Source organism: Muscardinus avellanarius (assembly GCF_963383645.1).
Source record: "Muscardinus avellanarius genome assembly, chromosome: 8".
NCBI lineage: Eukaryota > Metazoa > Chordata > Mammalia > Rodentia > Gliridae > Muscardinus > Muscardinus avellanarius.
Genome location: NC_137794.1, coordinates 10,503,111 through 10,517,359, shown reverse-complemented (window position 1 = coordinate 10,517,359; position 14,249 = coordinate 10,503,111). Strand labels below are relative to the sequence as shown.

At 46.8% G+C, this 14,249-nt stretch overlaps 1 protein-coding gene across 1 annotated transcript in view; it reads left to right on the top strand.

The window, feature by feature from the left end:
* The window catches only part of TRAM2 (translocation associated membrane protein 2), a gene marked incomplete at both ends in the record, with an annotated part of 72,281 nt that overhangs the window by 44,999 nt on the left and 13,033 nt on the right, over nucleotides 1–14,249 (top strand). The gene's annotated exons all lie outside the window — the stretch shown is intronic.

The window sequence follows — 14,249 nt, the reverse complement described above, 5'->3', positions numbered from 1 at the left end:
GACAGGAGGATCACGTGGGTTCGAAGCCAGCCTCTCTGGCTTAAGAGACCCTGTTTCCAAATAAAAATATAAAAATGGGTTTGGGAGTGTAGCCCGGAGGGTAGAAGGGTTTTCAGGAACCCCAGTACCACCAAAAAAATACAAATAAAAATTAAAAAAAAATATATATATATACACATACACACACACATATATATATATATATCTACATGAACAATACATAACTCTTCAATAAAATGTATAAAACACAGAAAAACATGAGAAGATAAAAAACACACCTGACTTTACAACCCAGCAAAAACTAGTTAAAGCATTTTAGGGTACTGATTCATAAAACACTTCTCTGTGTTTTATGTCCAAATGACGGACCTTTCCCCATGACATTAATTATTAGCCCATTCAACAAGACATTTTAAGAAGCTTCAGAGTGTTTTTTAATAGGGATTGCCATAAATGATCTAATCAACTTCAAAATTATTGGATACTTAAGCTTCCAGTTTTTATTGTAAACTACAGAGAATATTCTTATAGCTAGATTTTGACTTCATTCATGATAATTTTCTCAGGATAAATTCCTATCCCTAGAATTTCTGGGTCAAATAGTATGTGTATTTTTCAAGTTTTTTCTGCGTGGTCAAGATACTTCCTGCCACGTAATTCTTATGACCCATGAATACCACATTTTTGAGGTACATTTTGAGTGTGAAGTACATTGGCTATTTTTAATGTCAGAATGTTAATTTGTAAATTTATAAAGCGAGATCGAGCTATGTGAAATATTGTGCTTATATTTTCATTACATTTATTCCCAAAGACATCTTACACAACGCCAGATCATAACCTAACAGGTTTTATTTATTTATTTATTATTTATTTATTTTTCTAACAGTTTTTTTTAAAAAAACTTACCATGAGAAAGTGTTGTGCTGGGAACCATAAGCGTTGATATGCACGTGGCCAGAGCATCTATTTATCTCTAGGAAGAGCCTTCGCAGAGAAATTAGAAGACACATGATGCCCTAAAGCGTCCTTCTCACAGCCAGGGAGAGACATATGGGCTGTGTGCTCCAGGGCTGGACTCCGCCTCTGGGCATAAAGAATTTCCCTCTGAGTCTTGAGAATGTGCCTCTCTTGGTTACATCGAGCCTTCCTGTGTTTTATCAGTCACTTGATCAATGTAGACATATACTTCTGGCCTAGGGATTGTGGGCCAGGCCCCGATACAAAGCAATTTAGGGGAGGGCTGGGTAATAAACAAGTAAATAATAATTATAATATACAAGATTGTGCAGTAGGAAAAAATAAATAGATGGAGACAGAAGAGGTTCACGAGAAGCTAGCTGACTCTGAGCTGTGGGGTGGAGAAGTGTGTGTTGAGGGGACAGAGAGAGGTCCGGGCAGGACGATCATCCCGGACGTGGGGATCTGGGTGTGCACAGGCTCCCACGTCCAGTGACCATGCATGGGCTCGCGTGCCTGGAGCCAGCCAGGGCTGGCATTTGCCCCTGCTTGGACTGCTGGGTTCTGCTTCTGGAATCCTCCTCCAGGCCCACAAGAGGCCTGGGTAAAGGGACAGTAGAATCCGTGCTAGATTGAGGGAGTTTCAGTTACTTTAGAAAGAGAAGATAAAGTAGTGTGAGATAGCCTATCACATCTTCTCTTTGGGAATATTTGAAAAATGAAAAGCAAATGATGAAGAGTCATTGAAATCAGACTGGCTGCTTCATACTGGTCCAAGCTCCTTAATCACCAACCCAATATGGTAATGTTTGGCTTGTAAGAACTGGAGGAAAGCATCTCATGGGATTAAAACACACACACAAAGACACAAAAAAGCGTCACTATAACAGGTTTGTTAAGGTTGTGATTTCTAAAAGCCCTTCCCCAGAATCTCTTTCTGGCTGAAAGTGCTTGGAAATGTATCTCTCTCTCTCTCTCTCTCTCTTTTTTTTTTTTGTATAATCAAGGTAAATTCTGACTTCTTCTAAGATTTCTTCCTTAAATGGTATGTAACTTGCTCAGTTATGTTTAAAATTGAATATTAGTACAGTAGTGACTGTGTTTGTACCAAGTGGCCTGTCAATTCTAAATCCCTGTGTCTTCCTTGCCTGAGGTTTTAAGATCTGAGGAAAATCGCTGTAATATTAGTGTTGACGAGGCTCTTTCTCGACGGCTTTCTTTTGCCATTCTCCCTGTTTTCTTCCACCTCCTTCTTCCCCGCTCCCAGACTTGTCCTCCGAGGGCTCTAGTAACAGAGTGGCTTAAGCAACAGAAGTGTGTCCTCTGCAGTTGGGCGGCCTGCGATGGCGTCACGGGCCCCACGCCCGCTGAGGGCCTGGAGAAGCGTCCGGCCAGCCTCTCAGAGCTTCTGCGTGTCCTGGGCTCGTGGAGGCACCTCGGTCCTCACACGGTGCCGTCTCCTTACACATGTCAGTCTCTGTGATCAAATTCCCACTCCACTGTCCTCCCTCTTAACTCAGTACATCTGCCAAGACACTGTTTCCAAATAAGGTCACATTCTGGGGTGCGGGGAGTTAGGACGTCAGACGAATTTTAGGAAGGATGTGATTCAACCCGTACCACCCATGACAAACTGGGATTTTGTTGTATTATAATCAGCAAATTAAGACAATTAGGCTCCTTACAGAGATAATGGCGTGCATCCTCATGGGGTGGCCGCCACGCTGGCTGCCTGGTGCTGTCTTTAGGGTCGACAGCAGGATTTGTCCCTTTCTGACAGCTCTCTGCTCTCATTTTTACCTGCCATTCTGTTAGGGCTGCCAGGATTAGCAAGTGAAAATCTATCAGTGCCAGTTAAATTTGAATTACAGATAAATACCGACTACTTTTTTGTTATTATAAGTATATCCCAAGTTATGCATGGGACATAATTATACTAGAAAATTATCCATTGTTTACCCCAAATTCAAATTTAACTGGAGGTGCTGGATTTTATCTGGTAACTATGTGCCCTGCCAACTCTGGCAGGGAGTGAAATCCAGGTGTCTGGTCTTACCAATAGGCATTCTATCTCTTCTTTCTGCTTTAAATACCTGAAAGAGGGTGGTATTATGAGCAGAAATATATAGACCATAAACTGAGTGTGGAGGTGCATGTCAGTACTTGGGAGGCTGAGGCAGGAGGATCACTGGTTTGACATCAGTGCAGTAACTTGAAGAGTCCTGCTTTAGCTGGTATGGTGGTGCACACTGGTAATCCCAGCATTTGGGAGGCTGAGACAGGAGGATCCAGGTTGGCGGACAGCCCCAGCTACTTGGTGGGGCCCTTTGCAACTCAGTGAGACCTTGTTTCAAAATAAAGAATAAAAAACAGGGCTGGGGGTGTAGCTCAGAGGTGGAATGCCCCTGAGTTCCATTCCCAGTACTGCAAAAAAAAAAAATAATAATAATAATAATAATAATTTAAAAAAGGGGGGGGAGGTGTCTTGCTTCAAAATTTATAAAGGCAGAGGGTATAGCTCAGAGGTAGAATGTACCTGGGTTTAATCCCCAGTACAAATATATACACACACACACACGTGTATTTGTATATGTGTAAGTATATATATGTGTGTATATTTGTATATACATACATACATGTACATACACATATTATAAAGGGTCAAAAATGAGACGAGTTCTATTTTTTCTAGAGATGGACTCAAGGCCCGTTGGCCTCCTTTCTGATGGGGAGCAGGTAGAAGCCCACAGGAGCCAAGCCTTTATTACATGGTTGTTTGGCCACTAATCTGTTGAATTGTGTTGGACAAACCATTAACATGGTGTGTGTATGGGCTCTGTCCCTTCTATACAAAATGGAGGGCAGCGGTCACTGGCCACTGCCTCAGCCTCAGCTCCAGGGCTTTCTGAAGACAGGAAGCCCCAGGAGTCCCCTTAGTGCTTGCTCCTCAGATTTTCCCAAGGCCAGCACCATTGACATGGCCTTGCTGGAACTGCAGACTCCGGGCCCCGGGTGGCATCATAACCTCATGTAGCAAAATCCTGGGTGGCCATTAAGGTTTGAGAAGCTGGCTACAAGATGCATGGGGAGAAAGCTCCAGTTAGGCTTTCAAGTCATCCTATGCTTCTAACTGCAAAGGTAAGGTAGAGAGACCTTCTAAATCCAGTAACTCCTTTGCATCTGTCTGTCCTCTTCCAGTTTATTTTTTTATTTAAATATTTGGTGTAGGGAGCACGACCGAGTGGTTTTGGTTTCCAGCTGGGACTGCAGGTCCCCAAGCACTCCTGACACATTTACCACGTGATGTGGACAGGAGTGCTGTTGCTTCGCCGTCCCCGAGCCTGCCTATCGCCAAACACCTAGAACAAGGCGTCTGGTGGGGGATCTCACCATGGGAAGGGCTTGTTTTGCAGTGATCAGAGGTGACGGGCATCGATCCCCTGGCCCTGTTGATCCAGCTGGTTTTATCAATTCCATCAGTTGTGTTACATTTTGCAGGTAGAGATGAAAAGCCCGGGAGCCTCCCACACCAAGGCTCGCCGGTTCTCACAGCCCCTCTGAGACAGGAGACGCACTGTCTGTAAAAGAACCTCAGGCAGAAAGCCCTGTTCAGCTGTTCAAAAGCCCTGTTCAGCTGGAGGCCTTTGTCCAGGGCTCAGTGGTTCTTGTTTCCTCTACTGGCTGGCAGGAATTAGTGTCATCTCCTGCTCGTGTTGTATAGTTGAAAGATGGGCATCACAGAGCAAACTGAGCCCCTTTGTAAGATGAGCTCACGGGGGACAAGAACGGGAAGAGACAGGTGGCAGGAGCGGCCCTGAGATGGAAGCTACCCAACCTGGCCCTGTGGCACATACAGCTGGTGGAGATTCATACAGCTGGCCTGATACCTGTACATCCTGGGGAACTGGGGCTCAGGGAGTTGATTATGCCCCCAAGGAAGTACCAGTAAGGGTAGAGGAGGGACCAGGCTGCCCACACTCCATGCAGCACCAGGGCCCAGCAAAGCTTTAGCAAGGCTGCGTTTGCCCTATGGGGTAGCAGGCATAAAGGAACGCCAACCAAGAAGGCAGAGACCTGGCTCTGTCCTGGCCCTGCTGTTCCAAACAGCCAGCAAGATCACCTCTGGCCCCAAGGTCCTGTGTGTATGAATAAGAGAAAAATAAACCTGGCGGTGGGGAGCCTTTGCCCTGGACATATGGCCAGCCTGGACTTGATTTCCCCCCAAAAAAACTTACTCAGTATAACAAATGTGCAGAAAGATGGACAAATCTAAGCATTGAGCTTGAAGAGTTTTCACACACAGAACATATCCATGCAACCTAGAGGGGTCCCCTTCCAGCCCAGACTTGATTTCATTCCGTTCCCCATCACAGCCCAGAGAATTTGTCCCATCCAGTGTGGAGCTTCCAGAGGTTTAAATAAGCAGAACCAGCGAGTTGCTGTGGCTAATTGTTAACCAACTTGAAGCCTGCGGTCGTGGGAACGGCAGTATCTTTGAACGGCTGCATCCTGCTCTTACCCTCTGCCACACATCCTCGCATCCACACCCACCTCACATTTTCTTGATCTTCACCTCCCTTATTATTATTATTATTATTATTATTATTATTATTATTATTTGGTAGTATGGATTGAACCAAGGGGCATTCAACCTCTGAGCTGTATCTCCAGCCCTATCATCATCATCATCATCATCATCATCATCATTGTTATTAATATTGTGTGTTTTTGTGTTGCTGAGTATTGAACCTAGGGACGTTCTATCTCCAAGATACACCCCAGCTCTTTTCTGTAATATTTTGTTTTGAAACAGGATCTTGCTAGGTGGCTGTCTTGCTAAGTTGCTGAGGCTGATCTTGAACCTGCGATCCTCCTGTCTCAGCCTCCCAAGTACTAAGATCACAGCCCTGCACCCACCCACCTTACTTTTTCATTTTGAAATAGGGTCTCACTAAGTTGCTGAAGTTCTTGCTACGTTGCTGAGACTGGCCCAGCATCTTTTTCACTACATCTTTTTGTACCATTAAAAAAAAAAAAAAAAATCCAAGCCGGGCATGTTGGCGCACGCTTGTAATCCCAGCATTCGGGAGGCTGAGACAGGAGGATTGCGGTTCGCAGACAGCCTCAGCTACTTAGTGAGGCCCTTTGCAACTCAGCGAGACCCTGTTTCAAAATAAAGAATAAAAAATAAGACTTAGGGTGCAGCTCGGAGGTAGAATGTCCCCTGGGTTCCATCCCCAGTACCACACACACACACACACACACACACACACACACACAATAATAATAATAATAATAATAATAATAATACAAATAATAACAAAAACTGGTAAGGATGTTGGGGAAAGGAGCACTTAGACACCTGAGGTGAAGTTGTAAATTAGTACAACTATTATGGAAACCAGTTTAAAAAAAAATTTTTTTAATTCCTGTAGTGCTGTAAAACTAGAGGAAATATATTCCAGAGCATAAAATCTATTGGCTAGATCTTTAATTCTCTGCTGTGTGTGTGTGTGTGTGTGTGTGTGTGTGTGTGTATGCGCGCATGTGCGCGCGCCATCATGGTGCTTGTAGTTAAGATGAGATGCCAGTGGTTTCATCTGTGTGTGTGCGTGTGTGTGTGCGTGTGTGTGTGTGTGTGCTATCATGGTGCTTGTAGTTAAGATGCCAGTGGTCTCGTGTGTGTGTGTGCGTGTGTGTGTGTGTGTGCATGTGTGTGTGCCACCATGGTGCTTGTAGTTAAGATGCCAGTGGTCTCATCTTCCAGGTTGGGAGGTCAGAGGAAGTGGCCAGGCAGCTTGGGGAAGGGTCGAGGGCGGAGGTCAGAATGCTGCCCTTTGAGGCCCCGTGACCCTGCCTGTCTACGCCCGTCTTCCCTGCCACCGCAGGACCACAGGAGTGCGCAGGCCTTCAAGGTTAGCAAATGTGCCCTGTGTCCCTGTGGCCTGAAGGGGAGCCAGGCAGCCAGGGCCCGGTAGGGAGACATAGTGGGGGGCCCTGGCCGCCTCCAAAGCTGCAGGTCCTGTGGACGCAGTTCCTGCTGGTCTCTGAGCTTCAGCTGCCGTGTCAGTAAACAGGGATAAGACTCAGGATTACCGTGAGGAGCAAATGATGTCACTTAGCAGACATGCTCAGTGCGGTGCGCAGCAGTAAACGGCTTACAAGTGTCATTCGCACTGTTTATCCTACATGGGCACTGTAATGGGGTTTATGGGGCATGCTGCCCAGTGACTGTTCTCTTCTTTTATCTTCCTAGCATTTTTTTTTTTTTATGGTACTGGGGATGGAACTCAGGGGCATTCTACCTCTGAGCTACACCCCTGGCCCTAATTTATTCTTTATTTTGAGACAGGGTCTCACTATGTTGCAGAGGGCCTAAGTAGCAGGGGCTGGCCGTGAACCATGATCCTCCTGTCTCCGCCTCCCAAGTACTGGGATTACAAGTGTGCACCACCACACCCGGCTCTCTTCTTAATCTTTCTGTTGGGAACTGTCACAGTAATTCTATTTATTTGTACAGCTCATAAATCACTTATTTGTTTTATTCTTTCTTAGAGCTTTGTGAGGAAGGGTAGTTGGTTTTAATCCCATTGTTTAGAAGAGGTTACTGAGTCAGAGAGACCTTGGCTCCCATGACAGACAAAGTGCAGCCCCGGGAGTGAGCTCCAGGACTTGTCGTGCACACCCCTGGCCACTGCTGGGGCAAAGAAAGCAACAGCATTTATTTATTTATTTATTTATTTATTTATTTATTTATTTTATTTATTTTCGTGGGTCTGGGGATGGAACCCAGGGGCATTTGACCTCCAAGCTACACCCCCTCCCCTAATTTTTATTCTTTTATTTTGAAACCGGGTCTCACTGAGTTGCAGAGGGCCTCACTAAGTAGCTGAGGCTGTCCGTGAACTGCAATCCTCCGGTCTCAGCCTCCCAAAAGCAGGGATTTACAAGCATGCGCCACCACGCCCGGCTAACAGTATTTATTTATTTATTTATTTATTTAGGGTGATACTGGGGTTCCTGGAAGCCCTTCTACCTTCAGGCTACACTCCCAGACCTATTTCATACTTTTTTATTTTTGGAAACAGGGTCTCTTAAACCAGCGCGGCTGGCTTCGAACCTGCGTGATCCTCCTGTCTCCGCCTCCCGAGCGCGGGGATTACAAGCGTGCGCCACCACGCCCGGCTAACAGCATTTATTTTTAAGAATTAATTTTGAATAGAAAGTTACTCTCATGTTGTTCAAATATAAACCTGTATAAAAGGTGGTGGAGTGCTAATTTTGTTCCCGCTCTCTCACCAACCTCTCCTCACATCTCCTGTGGGCAATTGCTGTCCTTTCCTGAGTCCAGGATTTCTTGTCAGCCTTCCAGTGATGCTTTATGCAAATGAAAGTATGTCTTCCCCCCACACATACCACCTATCATATGAAAAGTGGAATACTATATGTTTTCTCCTGTACATTGCTTTATGTCCACTAAATAATAGATCCTGAATATCATTTTGTATCAACGTGCAACACATTCAGCGGATTACATATCCTTAGGAGTAGAGCATGCTGAATTTTCACCTGTGAGCACAGCCATGTAGTCATAATGTACATCAAGATACAGCATTCATGGCTTCCTCGTGCCCCTCCCAGGATGTTCTGAATTCTAAGTCCCCTGATTTGTTTTACCCGTTTTTCATTTCTCCCTGATTTTTTTGTTTATTGGCTTTGTTACAGAGCTTTTCTTTAACTTTAGCTGGTTCAGAATCACTTGGAGGTGTTTTTTCAGCATGGATTCCTGGGCCCCTTGCTCTAAGTTTCTGAACCTCGTAGGCCTGGAGTAGGACCTATGAATCTGAGTTTCTTTTTTTTTTTTTTTTTTGGTGTGTGTGTGTGTGTGTGTGTGTGTGTGTGTGTGTGTGTTGCTGGGGATGGAATCCAGGGGCATTCCACCTCCCAGCTACCCCCCAGCCCTATTTTTAAAGTTTGAAAGAGGGACTCCGTAAGTTGCTGAGCCTGTGATCCTCCTGTCGTAGCCTCCCGAATACTGAGGGCACAGGCATGTGCCGCCACACCAGGCTAAAGCATCCATTCCCATGCTCACAGGTGGTGCTGATGTTGCTGCCCATGGCCACACTGTGAGTCAAAAGGTGTGTTTCAGGTAGAGAGTATCCTTCACTGTACATGCTTGGGACTGGAAGTGTTTTGGGTTTCAGATTTGGATTTGGGAATATTTAAGTGTGTGTAATAAAATGTCTTAGGATGAGAGCAAAGTGTGAACACTAGTGTGTGTGTGTGTGTGTGTGTGTGTGTGTGTGTGTGTGTGTGGTTGAACCCAGGGACATTATACACCTGCTCTATACCTCCAGCCCTATTTTATTTTTTATTTTGAAACAGCATTTTAAGCTGGGCGTGGTGGCGCACGCTTGTAATCCCTGCACTTGGGAGGCTGAGACAGGAGGATCGCACAGGTTCGAAGCCAGCCTTGGCTACTTAGTGAGACCCTGTTTTCAAATAAAATATAAAAAAATAGGTCTGGGAGTGTAGCCCGGAGGTAGAAAGCCTCTGGGTTCCACCCCTAGTACCACCAAAAAAAAAAGAAAAAAAAAAGAAACAGCATTTTGCTAGGTTGCTAAGGCTAGCCTTAGACTTGTGATCCTCCTGTCTCAGCCTCCCAGTTACTGGGATTATAGGCATGCGCCATGCTTGGCTTAATTTGCATTTCTCTGCCATGTAAGGCTGAGCATCTTTTAAAATGCGTATGAGCCACCTGTGTATCCTTTTTCTTGGATTGTCTGATCATTTCCTTTGTCCATTTTATGCTGATTTTTTTTGTCATTTTATCCTTATAGTCTAAGAGCTTTTTACTTATTGGTAAATAAGTAAGCCGTTTGTCTCTGATCTGAATTGTAAATATTTTCTCCAGGTGGTCATTTGCAGCTTTATTTTATTTTATTTGCATATTGGTGATTGAACCCCGGGCCTCACACGTGTTGGGCAAGTGCTTTACCACTGAACCACACCCCCCTGGCCCCACTGTCCACTCGGGTGTGTGTGTTTCTAGTAGTTTTTCTCATATACAAGATCTGGACTTTTTTTTTTTTTTTGCAATACTGAGGATGGAACCCAGGGGCATTCTACCTTCAAGCTACACCCCCGGCCCTATATTTTATTCTTTATTTTGAAACAGGGTCTCACTGAGTTGCAAAGAGCCTCACAAAGTAGTAGAGGCTGTCTTCGAACTGTGATCCTCCTGTCTCAGCCTCCCGAATGCTGGGATTATAAGCGTGCACCACCACGCCCGGCTCTGGATTTATTTATAGTGTAAAAGACTTGACATAATGTGAACACAGAGTTGTCTGTCATCACAGGACCCTATAGAAGTCAATTTTACTAATCCAGATTTGCAGGGCTTAGGAAAGAAACTGGGAGAGAAAGAACCGTCCAGGGAGTACCGAGGCGCTCATTAAGCCACCACATTTTCAGATGAGGCAAGACATTTTGCTGGCAGGTTTTAAGACTCGTGTTCTGAAGCGCAAATGTGTCAGTAGTACCCTCAGGGCAGCCCAGGCCACAGGGACCACACTGCATCTTCCAGACAGCACTGCGGGGCGGGAAGGCAGGCGGGCTCTGCTGCCTACAGGTGAGGGCGAAGGAAATAGGCAGGCATGCGTGAGTCATCGGAAACAAAACGGGGTCTAGGAGAAGGTTCCTTCTCACAAGGGACAGCGCTCTCAGAGCTTGCCCAAGCACCCGAAGGTCCTCCTGATGATTTCAGGTCTCTCTTAAACTGTGATCAAAGAAAGCAGAGCAAGTGTCTCTTTTGGTGGGAAGTGGGATGACCCATCTACAGGTGCGAGATCATTATTGAAGGCACTTTCTTCCCGAACTGGAGAAAATCCTGCGCTAGTGCACACCGACATATGCCAGGAAGGAGATCATAGATATCAGTGTTGGAAAGGTGCTGGATCGTCCAGGCTAGAGGTTACAGATGGGTGGCCTGTGGTCACAGTTGGTTAACAAATGTGTTTTTATTGGCCTATATGATGTTTGCACAATTTTTTAATTAGTCACCAACATTTTAAAGTCAAATGATTTTTTTTATAAAGATCCTCCAGTCTCAGTATCTCACGTACATGGTGAAGAATTCTAAAACCAAAAAGGAGCCGGATGTGGTGATTCACACTTGTAATCCCAGCATTCAAGAAGCTGAGACAGGAGGATCGCAGTTTGTGGACAGCCTCAGCTACTTAGTGAGGCCCTCTGCAGCTCAGTGAGACCCTGTTTCAATATAAAGAATAAAAAAAAAATAGGGCTGAAGGTGTAGCTCGGAGGTAGAATGCCCCTGGGTTCCATCCTCAGTACCGCAAACACAACAACAACCAAACAAAACAAAGGGAAGGCTTTGGAGCTCAGGGGACCCCAGGAGGGCTTTGAGAAGCAACCCCGCCCTGCTCCATCTGCTGGGACTTTTGATTCCAGCTGCCAAATCAACCCAACAACTGTCTGTCCCCACTACTCTGCCACCATCCGGGGCAGGACACCGCCCGGCGTCCCCATGCCCTACGCTTATACTAACTCACTCTCCTGATAGGAGGAGATCTTGGTGAACGTGTAACTGAGATCTTAGGAGTTTGCCACTACCTTTAGGATCTCTGACCTCTGCAGGCCCGGCCTTCCCCCACCCCAGCACTGCTCACACCTCTCCACTTGGAAAATGTAATCCTGCCTCACAGGCTGGGGTGCAGAGGCCGTGCCATGCCGTTTTCCTCTTCCTCGCCTGTTTGGTAGTACTAGGGATTGAACCCAGGGGTATTCTACCTCTGAGCAACACCCCAGCCTGGTTTTATTTTTATTTTGAATGGTTCTCACTAGATTAATGAGACTCTCATGGCCTGCTGAGGCCGCCCTTGAACCTGTGGTCCTCCTGTCTCAGCCTCCTGAGAACTGAGATTACAGGCCTGTGCCACCATGCCCTGCTAGGTCTTCCTCACCTCTGATGTCCTCAGTCGAGGGGCCTGACTTCCCGTCTGGTGGGCCAGCCACCGTGTACCATCCATCCTTCACCACGGCCCGCCCTCCTCCCTCTCCTGCTCTGTGCATAACCTGGACCACAGCAGCCTCCAGCAGGTGTCCTTTCTCTACACTCCTCTCTGCTGCCGAGTAAACTTCCCAAAACACAAGTTTTGTCATCTGTTGCAGTTGAATTCTCCTCGGGTGTCCCCATGTTGCCTTCGGGAGGGAGGCCAGGCCGTTCACAGTGTACTCTGCTGTTCATGGCAGCCTTGGCCTGGGGTGCTCACAGCACCACCCGCCTGTTCCCACGTGTCCACAGCATCCTGCTCACCGGCCAGTGACCCCAGCATCTCGGCCCATGGAGCCCAGCCTCCTCCCTGTGTCCCACTCTGCCCTTTGGCAGCACTGAAGTGAGATTGTATGTGTGTTGGTCCCCTGCCGGGCTGTGCACTTGGCCACCTCGGCAGTGTCTTTTATCTCCAGATTTCAGCCATGGGGCCCAGCGCTCTTCAGAGTCAGTCTTTGTGGAAAGGAGGAGGAAGGGCGAGGGAAAAGGAAAGTTGGTCTGATTCCAAAGGTCTTGTTCTCTTCGCCGTCTGCTGTCCTGTCCTCCCTGCCCAGGGCGGCTGAGCTCCAGGGTGGCTCCCGGAGTGACCCGGTTCTACTTTACTTCATGCTCTGGCCACGCTGCAACAACCCGACCCTGGCCTACCTTCTGGTAAATGCATCCCAGCACAGACATGACTCATGTGTGTGTGACTTAGAGCGAATCAGCACAGCTGGAAAGGCAGCCAGCGAGCCTCCAGCCCCGCAGCCCTCAGCAAGCTGCGGGCTAGAACCCGCAATTATTCTTTTTATTTTATTTTATTTTATTTTATTTTATTTTATTTTATGTGTGGTACTGGGGATTAAGGAGCATTCTACCTCTGAGTAGAATTTAATTATTTTTTGTTAGAAACAAGGTCTCTCTAGGTTGCTGAGTCTTGCTAAGTCACTGAGGCTGGTCTTGAACCTGTGATCCTCCTGGTCTCAGCCTCCCAAGTACAAGGATTATAGGCACTCACCACCACACCCGGCTGGGGTTGTTGTTTCTCCTCCTCCTCCTCCTCCTCCTCCTCCTCCTCCTCCTCCTCCTCCTCCTCCTTCTCCTCCTCCTCCTCCTCCTCCTCCTCTTCCTCCTGTACTGGGGTTCCTGGAAACCCTTCTACCTCCGGGTTACACTCCCAGACCTATTTTTATACTATTTTAAATTTGGAAACAGGGTCTCTTAAGCCAGCACGGCTGGCTTTGAACCTGCACGGTCCTCCTGTCTCCACCTCCCAAGCGCGGGGATTACAAGCGTGCGCCACCACGCCCATCTTGGGGTTTATTCTTTTATTAATAATTTTTATTGGTGCATCCTCATTGTACATGATTGTGAGATTCATTGTGGCACATTTACACAGGCACTCAACGTGCCATTATTTGGTCTATTTCCTTTGCCATATTTCTGTCTGTGGAAGAAAAGGCTATAGTGGCAGAGTTTTACAAGACTTCTGCAGGTGGGGTTCTGTCTAATTTATTACTGTTATGTAGCAAAGCTCCATCTGTCACAGGCTTTCAGTTATAGGCACTGTCCTAGGCAGCCGGCGTTCAAATTATTTCACTCCATTCTCACAGTCATCCAACAAATCAGTAACAAACACGTTCACGGCGCTAACATCTAAAATGTCAGACGCTGTTCTAAGTATTTTACACTTATCAATTCATCAGTTTCCCACAATAACCCTGTGATACAGGAACCATCACCCTCGCTTTACTGGTGAGGGAGCTGAGGCAGAGAAGGCCCATGCATACAGGTCACGCAGTCTGTCAAACAGCTGCCATAAACGTGGGCAGTCCAGCTTCGGAGTCCACACTGTTGAGCCCCACACTGGGCTTCCCCTCAAGGAAGTGTGACTCCAGTCACATTTGACAGGGGAGGAATCAAGGCACAGAAAGGTGAGCCACGGATCTACAGTCACACAGCCAGGGAGTGATGGAGCTGCATTGTGTCCCACCCTGTCCCCGACCACTGCGCTCTCCTGCCCAGACTCAGGACGCTCGTCCTGGGCAGTCGTCACAGTATGGTGGCGCCCTCTGCCTCCTTGTTCGTGCTTCCAAAGGGCCAAGTCCAGAGTTTGGTCTGAAACATTCTTCTTCTCGGGCTACAGCGAATAGGTCTGCTGGTGGCACATTTTACTTCTCTCCTCTTTCCATTTTGGGGTCCCTGAGCGTTTCCTCACCCTGGGGATGCTGATGGGACT